The sequence below is a fragment of the Ananas comosus genome, linkage group 2, assembly GCF_001540865.1.
Source record: "Ananas comosus cultivar F153 linkage group 2, ASM154086v1, whole genome shotgun sequence".
NCBI classification, from domain to species: Eukaryota; Viridiplantae; Streptophyta; class Magnoliopsida; order Poales; family Bromeliaceae; genus Ananas; species Ananas comosus.
In genome coordinates this window covers 13,934,744-13,946,529 of record NC_033622.1, presented here as the reverse complement: position 1 = coordinate 13,946,529, position 11,786 = coordinate 13,934,744, and the positions used below count along the sequence as shown (strand labels likewise).

Genomic DNA, 11,786 nt, shown 5'->3' with positions numbered 1-11,786 from the left:
TCTAGACCAAAATAGTAACCAGCCATTTGGAGCTTGAGTCCCATAATTGGATGACAAAAGAGTTCACGCCAGTGGCAGAATCACAAATATGACTTGGGTAATTAAATAAAATTTGGCAATTTCAGTTCAAAATAACTTCAAATGCAAAGAGAGAATAAAACCCACTGGCAAAACATATCTATGTTGCCTTGCTGACTTAATATGAGTGCAAGAAGAAGCCACACTGGAGCTGACATCATAAAAGATCATTCAGCAAAAGCAGAAGGCTTGGTTTTACAAGAAAGGATTCCGGTTCCATTCGAGGTTACTGGTGAGAATCCTCCGAAATGACTCTTTTATTAAATTTTATGTATGATTAACCTGGGATGAATTTGTAACCCTAAAGATCATTCACTTAAAATGGAAGAAAAATAAAAACGGAAAAAACAATTACTGAAACATGAGAATGTTGAGAGGAAGCATTCTGGTAGACCTGCAAGGCACGATGAACTCAACGTTCACCACCTTCTCCTGGAACATGTGGAAGGAATGGAACGATAGAATTTTCAATAGGAATTATTGATGAACTGTTGAAATGGGAAGAAAAGTCCACATAGTGTACCTATGTAGTTAGTTAAAGTTATCATAACTGGGAGTTGTATCTTACCATCACTTATTGTATTTTGTACTTGTTTGTACATGTAACTCACATTTTTATTAAATGAAACAAATAGGAGAAATACACCTATACCTTGAAAAAAGAGTGTTTTACATTTTTATCTTCAATGAACGTGCAACAGCTGATTTTCGAAGAATTTCGCACCGCTGGGTAAATCCGTGATTGGACGTAAATTCCTGCTTCAGTGCAATGGCCATTTGTAACAAGTTTCCTCTTTGAGGTCTTCCAATTTGGCTAACACCTGTATCGGACTGTTTGAACTTTGAACCCATCGGGGTTCAACCTGTCCAATATAACCAATTAATTAAAGAGACAAAAACAACATATAAAATTGTAGTTTTTCAACCAACTATATTAGAGTTTATGAATCGTACTAGAGATGGCTGAGGAACTATAAACTATTATCCTTGGGTTTTCTATTGTATTGCAAGATCCTTGCATGAACAAGTTCCACTATCTCTTTGCATGTGTGTTCTTTGGTTTCTCGTAATTAGGGTACACAAAGTTTTTAAATTAGGAAAAATTAGGTCCGAATTCTACTTCAAGTTGGACAAGGAGAACTATTTGAAGTATGCTTACAAAAAATGCAATTTATTGAAAAGATTTATTGATTAGAATAAACAGTTAGCTGACTGTTGACAAACATATGATTCAAATTTCAAAACACACATCATTTTTAAACATAATCAGATCTCTCCCAGCATATCATAATAGATCAGTTTAAATAGGTGACTAAGGACCAAGGGCAAAAAGGAGTGTTTGCTGCATTATACCTTGCTGTGGCCAAGTGAAAATGAGTGCCTACGTAGTCGTAAATGCGAGGTTTCCTCTTTGTATCTTCTCATGCCAAAAATGATCTCCACGTGATATGGTGCAGTTAAGAAATCTCCAGGCAACAGCACTCAAAAGAGGATGAAATTTCAGTCTCAAATAAAAACAAAAAGACAGACTTTAATTCTCGTCCAGTACATACAGCTAATTAATTTTTTTTAGAAAAAAGGAGAACTAAAATGCAGAAGACTCTTCTGAACTAAATAGCCGTTATTACTTTGCCATGCTGAACTTTAAAAACCTAAACATTACCCTTTGATTGTTTTAAATCATTATTACTATACCTCCTCATGTCAGTTCCTTATCAACAATCTTTTGGAACATAAAATGAAATTTTGAATGAAATACTAATACAGAAACTCCCTGGTTTTATCCCATTCCTTTACCTTTCGAAAAAGGGCAGTTTTAGTATTTCCAGACATCAACGAAAATTTTTATTGCATTTTATGATAAGAACTAGAAGAGAACTGATGGGAATGGATAAAGTGGCAATAGCTTAAAAGTAAAGACGGTACTATATAGCTTAACGTTCGAAATTAATGAGCCGAACACCACCAAAAAAGAACAATGGGCCATAACAAATAAACACCTCCATAACTTATAATTTTTTTATTCAAGTTATTCTAGATAGTTTATTTTTTAAAAATTTAATAATTCCGTTAAAATATTAAACGTGAAATATTTACTTCATTCGCTAAAAATTAATCAAACCATTAAATTTGATGAAATAAATAATTAATTTGATAAAATTCATAATTTTAATTAAATAAAATCATGTAATTTCAAAAAATTAAAGTTAAGGAGGTTCAATGAAAAAAAAAATAAAAATAAGTGGAGGTGGCCAATTTAAGCTAGTGTATTGTTGAAGGGATTCCCAATACACTTTACCTTCTGACTAGGTACACCTTTTGAATTTTCAGGGTCCAACCTGTTCTACAAATAACCATAACAAATTAATAAAGAAACAATAAAAGCAACATATAAAATTAGTTTTTTCAGATAAAAATATTACAGTTTAGGAATCATACCAGAGATGGTTGTATCTTGCAAAATCCTTGCATGAACAAATTAGACTACCTCTTTGCATGTAAGTTATGTTGCACAAAGTTTGTGAATTAGCAAAACCAAGCTCGCCTGTCTCTGGACAAGGAGATTTGCTTTGAATTATGCCTGCAAAAAAAGCATATTTATTGAAGGCTCTATAGATGATAATAAAATATCTGACTCAAAACATACCTCATTGTTAAATCAGAGCGACGTTCTTCTCTCCTGGTATATGATAACTGATCAGCTTATATGGACGAAGAAAGACCAAGAACAAGAGAGAAAAAAGTAAAGCACATTGCTGCATAATAACTTGCTGCAGCCAATTGAAGACGAGTGCCGACATTCTAGAATACATGAAGCTTAGCTGCCATTTATGACAATTATATAATTCAGATCGTTTCAGTTATTCATTTATTTAACTTAACAAGATCAAATTAAATTTAGGAGTCAAGTAAATTTTGTCTTCGATCTCTATGACTAGACCATGATATATTTGAAACAGCCACATGGATCTCTCTCCAACAAAAATTGTTAGTTTAAAAGATTTGGAATATTGTACAGAATCTAGAGGCCTAATTTAACAAAGAGATAAACAAAACTGTGGGAAAACTCCGACTTACAGTTAAACTTCTCTTGTGCAGAGTCTATTTTAACAACTTTCAACCAAAACAGTATTTTTTTCAAGCACCTAAATTCGAGAATAAACTAAACAAAAGACAAAATGATGTAATTCAGATGAATGCGTACTAGTTTCTAGAGCATTTATTTTTCTTACATTATTATGCTCATCTCGTTTAAGCTTCATATGGCTTGCTCTACTGATTGTGTGAGTTGATCAACTATAAAAGAACTACATTATCACCTAATAAAAACTTCTAAGGAAAGAAATGTATCCCACCTTGCCAGAAAACGCATAAGATAAGGCAGTAGCAATGATAGCAAGAAGAATACATGGAAAATCTATCAAGATAATTTGTTCTAGAGAAAGCAAAGAAAGAGAAAACCTAATTGTATCTTCAACTACCTTGCCCTGTTATGTATTAGACATTGCCGACTCCTTTCCAATCTCATTGTTCACTATGCCTCACACATAATAATGTAGTTTAAATTGGCGAAAAAGGACCAGTTCGCTGCAAGATTTTGGCACTTCATATTTTCCAAATATTTGACGAGTGTATCATATCAAATTAGACGCATCAACTTTTCGCGGAAATCCGAGCTATAAACTAAACTAAGAAAAGAAAAGCAGAAAAGTGAAAAGAATCCATCAAAACAATTCATAAGACAAAAATCCAACAATACTCTGCAGTAAAATAGAAGACCTATCATTGCAACAAAAAAATATTCCTATGGAACCAAATAAGAAGTTCATATTTGACGAGTGTATCATATTAAATTAGACGCATCAACTTTTCAAAGAATTCCGAGCTATAAACTAAACTAAGAAAAGAAAAGCAGAAAAGTGAAAAGAATCCATCAAAACAATTCATAAGAGAAAAATCCAACAAGAAATTCGGATTTTGAACAAATCCATCACATCAAAAGCGAAATAGAAATCTAGATTAAACAGCTAGCCAACCGATTGAAGTATGAGTCCCATATAATTGGATGCCCGAAGAGTTCAAAAGCCAACAGCAGAATGCAAAAATTCGATAATATTCAGATAATATAGTAAAATTTGGCAATTTTGATCCAATAACTTCTTTGCACCACATGCTTCCTTTAAGTTACGGATTCCGATTCCATACGCCTTTTTTTTTGAATTAAAGTTTATGTATTCTACTAAAATCTGAGAATGATGAGAACATTTCAATAGACTCATGAGGCACCATAAACAAAACAATTTGCACAGCTGGAAGAAGAATTTACTTTGTTTGCACACCTGGAAGAAGAATATTCCACTATAATCTGAGAAAGCAGCATTTCAATAGACTCATGAGGCACCATAAACTCAATAGCACCTGGAAGGAGAATATATTTTATTTCCCTGTAATACTACTATCATCACGCTAGCACGAGCATAAAAAGCACATAAATCAGATAATCTTCAGAGTAATTAAACACAACAAAGCCAATCAAATAGTTGAAGCAAAATGTTTTGCCTCAGACTCATGATGAGGTTAAGAGAGCCCATACAGGTAAATCCTTGAACTAATTTCCAATTGTTGGTCGCTAAGGAGACAATACAAAAATTCCCCTTGTCCTGCGTGGCTACAAGTGACGTTAAGATAGAATCATGCACAGAATTCATATAGATTTTGGACTAGAGAGCTCTCTCTAAACTATTTGAAACTGGATACTATTTTATTGGCTTTACTGAAATTCACAAACACAAATAGCACATCAGATGAAAAGAGTCACCTAGTTCTAGTACTTCGGTTGAAGCATCAGATTTATTACCTAAACCCTTTTCTTCTCATTCATTTACCAATCAGCTACCTGCAGGTAAATACAGCTAGAACTGTAAAAAAGTACTATAAAGTAAAATTAGGAGCAATATAGAAATCTGTTTCAAAATTTTAAAAAATAAAAAATCAGATCAAATATGCCAGTAGGAATAAGAGCACCTAAATCCTTCTCCAGATGCAAAAACTCTGCAAATTCCTCAATTTTTTCCTTCAAACGGGAAGTTCATGAATCATGAATAAAAGCAGTAACAAAATCAAACACAGCAGAATCAAGATCAGAACCAAAAGCTGAATCAAAATAACACGGTTCCTAATCCTACCATATTGACCCAAAACCCAACCAGTTTTTTTTTTTTCTCAAAATGATAACAAAAATGTAAACCAGACCTCAACCATTGGTTCGATTTGGTTACTCTGTTTAGCAGTTTCACACCCCGAACTTACTCCATGAGTTTGAGAGTTGGCTCTATAACCAAATCTAAAAGCCTTCTGTTATGTTCTAGCGCAATCGGAGTCCAACCTGTTATCATCAAATGACCAATTATGTAAAGAGATAATAAATGCAACATGTGAAGCTCTATTTTTTTTGGTTTTTTTAAGCTAATAACATTACAGCTTAGTGACATAATACAGTTTAAGAAGAAAAATATACATAGTTAAGGAATCATACGAGAGATCTTTGCATGAACAAGTTCAACTTTCTCCTTGAATGCAAAAGTTCTTTCTTTGAATGCTTGCAAAAACAGGTTCGAATTCCATTTCAACTGGACAAGAAGATTTGTTTTGGATTATGCCGCTTTCAGATAAAACAGCTAATGAAACCTTTCAAAAAAAAAAAAGTTTTTTAAAGACTTGTTGTACACAAATTTCATAAATTAGTAAAAACAGGCTCAAATTTCATTTCAAACTGGACAAGAAGATTTGTTTTGAATTATGCCTGTTTCAAGTAAAAAAACAGGAATTTCACTTGAAAATTAAACAAGAAATGAGGCGCAAGGTCATGGATTTGCATTGCGTACCTCTATTCATTTAATGAATGTCAGATTCTTCGTTTTTATAAAAGCATCAATTCTCACTCTCTCTACAAAGCTTTAACTTAAAAGCATGATTACCAACTTAGAAAGTTACATTATGCCACTAACATCAAGGTAGAGTGGTGCTCTTCATTTGCAAAAGCAAGAAATATTGGGTAGTCGTAGTCGAGGCTCTACTCGGAATTATTCGTCATTTTTGACGAGTAAATAATTGTTGAACCGTTTTATGACTGCTCCAAAGGTATTATCCTCTCAAGTTTAAATTTACCCTTGGACTCCACAATTCGTCTCAACCTGGAGTATGGTTTAAAAAAAAAAAAGTTAGCAAGAAACAAATACTTTGTCGCTAAATATTCATTACAAAACTGAACTCCAACTACATACTCATTAACAGTTTATGTGGGGGCTTCTAAACAAAAGGCTATAACTTGCTCGTACAATCCAAGCATCTTTTTCAACTATAACCCAGATACTGAAAAATTTGCCTTGCTGATATAGCAAGAATATGTGTGGCAGTTACATAGCATGATAATTAATTTAATGAATTCGGTTTGTAAGGGAATATATGCGAAGGAAATGTTATAGAGGCATACTTTGTTATATCCGACATTATTGAAGCAGTGCACTTCCGATAAAGCACCTGCAAGAGAAATTTGCTCCTATCATATAGAAGATACTTACCAATCACTCAGATGATGCTGCTATCATGTAACAAATCAAAGAAATTTCCCCTTTTTTTTTTCTCTCTCTCTCTTTAAGAACCATCCCTGGGGTACCTTACATGGCAGTCAAAAATACAAAAGTCTACAAAAAACAAATTATTAAATAAAGTTGAGAGAGAGAAACAAAAAAAAAAAGAAAAAAAATCACCAGATCTGAAATTCACATAGGTAGGGATAAAGTACTCCGTAAACCTAGTCACATTCCTAATATAGGGACGGATAAAATCCTCTGTAAACCTAGTCAAATTCCCAACACAGCTTAGAATGATTTTCTCACAAAATTCAGGCATGTATCCAGCAAGTAGCTGTAAGTTCTTATGCACACTTGCAAGTTAAGAAAGAAATAACATGAAATGACTGAAAGCGAAGAAGTTTAAGTCAGACAACTTTTGTGTTATACACGCACTACATTAAAGTAATAGAGGATCACAAAACCAACATATATTACAACAAACTATTTCATCGTCATCGAGTAAAATATATGATGCTGGATACTGAAGCAAATTTAGCAGTAAGTAGGAAGCCTGAGATACCAATTAGCCAAGTTGTTTCAAATATCAAAATATTTAAAGCAAAGCTCAGCCGTATGAGTGCCGAAATAAAAGATGAAGTAAACATGGATTGTTAAAAGCAGAAAAGCTTTTGGGAAAAAGTTAAAAGGGATCCCCGCTCAAACTATAGGTTATTTTGAAATAGACCCCTCAGCTGTTTTTCTTCCGATTGATATTCCCTCAAACTTTAATTTTTTTTTTTTATTATTTTCATACATTAGAAGAGGAGAATCATTAAAAATTAAAGCTGTTTGACAGCCCCAAATTCTCCAAGTGAAAATAGCATGAATCAAAAAAATCAAAAGTCGAGGAAGCCAAATTCAAAAGAAAAATAATTGAGGGTTCAATTTCAAAATGGCCTATAGTTGAGAGGGTCCATGTAAATTTTTAATCAAACTATTTTAACGTCGTATTCGTAGTAGGTTGATGCTTTCACATAATAACAAAAACTATAAGGGAAAGAAAAGAAAGAAAGAGGCAATAAAGTTGATCGTCGAAAGGAACCTCCAAGCAATTAAAAAGGCATCTATCATTATGCAGATGAAATCAAAACTTAGTGACACCTGAAAGCAAGAGGTCAGCATGGAAGATCTTGCTGCTGCAATTGCCATGTTGTCATCTGAAAATGTGACTGGTCATATATTACAGTACCCAAATTTTGTGAATGAATATTAGGTCCAAGAAGGAGATTTATCTCCCTGTGCTCCTTTCTCCATAGCTATCTTTTAATGCAAAGGTTCGAGATGCATGTATCTATTTTGCAACACTTTGAATCCTCATTCTAATTGATTTTTCAATTTAATTAAATTAGACGCTATAATTTGCATTAGACGAAGGTAATTATCATTTATAAGATCATCCATGTATAATGCCATGCAAATAAAAACTCGACAATTCCCATACAAACTTACGAAATTGTCCCAATTTAGGTACAAAATTCCATGATACTCCAACAATAGACATGTGAGGACAGATAAAAATTAGTTTTTTTTCTGATAAAAATATTAGAGTTCAGGAATCATACTAGAGATGTCTGTATCTTGCAAAATCCTTACATGAACAAATTAGACTACCCCTTTGCATGTAATTATGGTGCACAAAGTTTGTAAATTAGCAAAACCAAGCTCTCCTGTCTCCGGACAAGGAGATTTGCTTTGAATTATGCCTGCAAAAAAAAACAGTTTTTATTGAAAGCTCTACAGATGAGAATAAAATATCTTACTCAAAACATACCTCATTGTTAAATCAGAGCAACGTTCTTCTCTACTGCTATCAGATATCTTGACTCTCTTGCTCTGGTTCTTTATTCCCTTGGCAGCTATTTGCTTGCTTCCATCTAAACTCACTGAATAGCCTTCCTACTTATTTTTATGAACCTGTCTATTTTCATCAAATGATCATGAGCTGTTTTCCAAGTGAGAAGACTTACGTAGATTGCTTTCCCAATGAAAGAGAGCCCGCATGAAAGATGAGTCCTGTTCGTCCAACAGTTTCACCGGCCAGGAAGGATTGCAGGCAGGCTGAGAAGCAAGTATAGATCAGCTTATATGGACGAATAAAGAACCAGAGCAAGAGAGAAAGAAGTAAAGCATATTTCTACATAATAGGTTGTTGCAACCAATTGAAGATGAGCGCCGACATTCTCAAACACATGAAGCTTAGTCGCCTTTTGTGACAATTATATAATTCAGATTGTTTGAGTCATTAATTTCTTTAACTCAACAAAATCAAATTAAATAAGGAGTCAAGTAAAAATTTGGCTTGGATCTCTATGACTAGACCATGATATATTCGAAACAGCCGCATGGATATCAATCCAACAAAAATAATACCAAGCAGTATCCAAGTACAAAGTTTTGAAAGAAAAAAGAAGAGAGAATGTAGTTTAAAAGATTTAGATATTGTACAGAATCTAGGGGCCTATTTAACAAAGAGATAAACAAAACAAACTTCTCTTGTGCAGAGTCTATTTTAACAAGTTTCAACTAAAACAGTATTTTCAATATCTAAATTGGAGCAATAAACTAAATAAAAGACAAAATGATGAAATTCAGATGAATGCTACCTAGTTTCGAGAGCATTTATTTCTGTTACATTATTATGCCCATCACGTTTAAGATTCATACGGCTTGCTCTACTGATTGTTTGAGTTGCTTGCCTACGAAAGAACTACATTATCACCTAATAAAAGCTTGAACGACAGAAATGTATCCCATCTTACCAGAAAAAACATAAGATAAGGCAGAAGCAATGATATGCAAGAAGAATACATGGAAAATCTATCAACATAATTTGTTCTAGCGAAAGCAAAGAAAAAGAAAATCTAATTGTATCTTCAAGTACCTTGCCCTGTTATGTATTAGACATTGCTGACTCCATTCCCATCACATTGTTCGCTACGCCTCTCACATAATGTAAAAATTGGCAATAGGACCAGTTCTTGCTATCTAGCTGCAGGGTTTTGACACTCAACATTTTCCAAGTACTTTTTATTTTTCTTTTTCTTTTTCCTTTTTGAGAAAATGGTAGCATGCTACCACTTCATTCGATTACATTTTCAATGTAATGGTGCAACCAAAAGAAGACCCATCATTGCAACAATAAAATATTCTTTATGAAACCAAACAAGAAATTCATATTTAAACGAATATATCACACCATATTGAGACCCATCAACTTTTTGCAGAGTTCCCAGCTGTAAACTAAAGTAAGAAAAGAAAAACAGAAAAGCGAAAAGAATCCATCAAAATGGTTCATAAGACAAAAAAAGAAAATCCAACAGTTTTGCATGAGATCCAACAGGATATTCAGATCTTGAGTGAAATACAAATCTAAATTAAACAGCTAACCAGCCGATTGAAGTTTGAGTCCCATATTTGGATGCCTGGAGAGTTCAAAAGCGAACAGCAGAATGAGAAATTTCAATAATATTCAGACAATTTAGTAACATTTGGCAATTTTGATCCAATAACTTCAAATGCAAAGAAAAAGTAGAATCCACATGCCTCCTGTAAGTTATGGATTCTGATTCCTTTTTTTTTTTTTGAATTAAAGTTTATGTATTCTATTAAAATCTAATGTTGAGAAGCAGTGTTCCAATAGACTCATGAAGCATCATAAGTTCAATAGTTTGCATGCCTGGAAGAAGAATATACTTTATTTCCCTGTAATAAGAATATACTTTATTTCCCTATAATAACACTATCACCACGCTAGCACCAACATAAGCAGCACATAAATCAGATAATCTTCAGAGTAATTAAACACAACAAAGCCAATCAAATAGTAGAAGCAAGATGTTTTTCCTCAGACTCATGATGAGGTTAGATAGCCTATATAGGTAGATCCTTTAACAAATTTCCAATTGTTAGTCACTAAGGAGACAATACATAAACCCCTTGTCCTGCGTGCCTATTAAGATAGAACCATGCACAAAATTCATATATATTTTGGACTAGAGAGCTCTGTCTAAACTATTTGAAACTAGAAACTTTTTGATTGGCTTTTCTGAAATTCACAAACACGATAGCACATCAGATGAAAAGAGTAGCCTATTTCTAGTACTTCAGTTGAAGCATCAGATTTACCAGCTAAACCCTTTTCTTCTTCTCGTTCGTTTATCAATCAGCTACCTGCAAGTAAATTCAGCTGGAACTGTGAAATAGTACTAGAAAGTAAACTTAGGCGCAATATAGAAAGTTATTTCGAAATTAAAAAAAAAAAATCAGATTCCTTCTTCACCAGGTGCAAAACTCCGCAAATTCCTCAATCTTTTCCTTCAAACAGCAAGTTCATGAATCATGAATAAAAGCAGCAACAAAATCAAACGCAACAGAATCAAGATCAAGCATTGAACGATATAGTTCACCTCAAAGAATCATCTCACTTTCTTTAGATCAAAACGTACTTAGGCGCAATATAGAAAGTTTTTTCGAAATTTTTTATAAAAAATCAGATTCTTTCTTCTCCAGGTGCAAAACTCCGCAAATTCCTCAATCTTTTCCTTCAAACAGCAGGTTCATGAATCATGAATAAAAGCAGCAACAAAATCAAACGCAGCAGAATCAAGATCAAGCATTGAACGATATTGTTCACCTCAAAGAATCATCTCGCTTTCTTTAGATCAAAACGTACTTAGGCGCAATATAGAAAGTTATTTCGAAATTTAAAAAAAACAAATCAGATTCATTCTTCTCCAGGTGCAAAACTCCGCAAATTCCTCAATCTTTTCCTTCAAACAGCAAGTTCATGAATCATGAACAAAAGCAGCAACAAAATCAAACGCAGCAGAATCAAGATCAAGTATTGAACGATATAGTTCACCTCAAAGAATCATCTCGCTTCCTTTAGATCACGTACATAGACTTTAATTGATCAGGGATCCTTCGATCTCAAATCGACAAGAGAGTTCGAGATCGAGATCGAGATCAATGTCCGCTCAAATTGAGGATTCGATGGAGGGAGTGGAAGAGGGATCCGATCCTTCATCACACTGGAGGGAGAAAAAGAGAGATCAAATTTTTAGGACGGAAAAG

At 33.6% G+C, this 11,786-nt stretch overlaps 1 long non-coding RNA gene across 3 annotated transcripts in view; it reads right to left on the bottom strand.

The window, feature by feature from the left end:
- LOC109706264 overlaps positions 1–11,786 on the bottom strand; it is a 30,799-nt gene that overhangs the window by 11,533 nt on the left and 7,480 nt on the right. The window contains exons 17-33 of one of the 3 annotated variants that reach the window (XR_002215141.1): positions 11,575–11,743; positions 10,839–10,883; positions 10,101–10,135; positions 8,681–8,771; positions 8,485–8,596; positions 7,815–8,416; positions 6,572–6,618; positions 6,087–6,272; positions 5,615–5,708; positions 5,332–5,464; positions 5,104–5,152; positions 4,898–4,975; positions 4,419–4,497; positions 2,726–2,758; positions 1,432–2,659; positions 731–941; positions 473–601 (exon numbers count right to left, since the gene is read on the bottom strand). This is a non-coding gene — a long non-coding RNA (uncharacterized LOC109706264). The other 2 variants (XR_002215138.1, XR_002215144.1) reach the window with 2 other exon arrangements.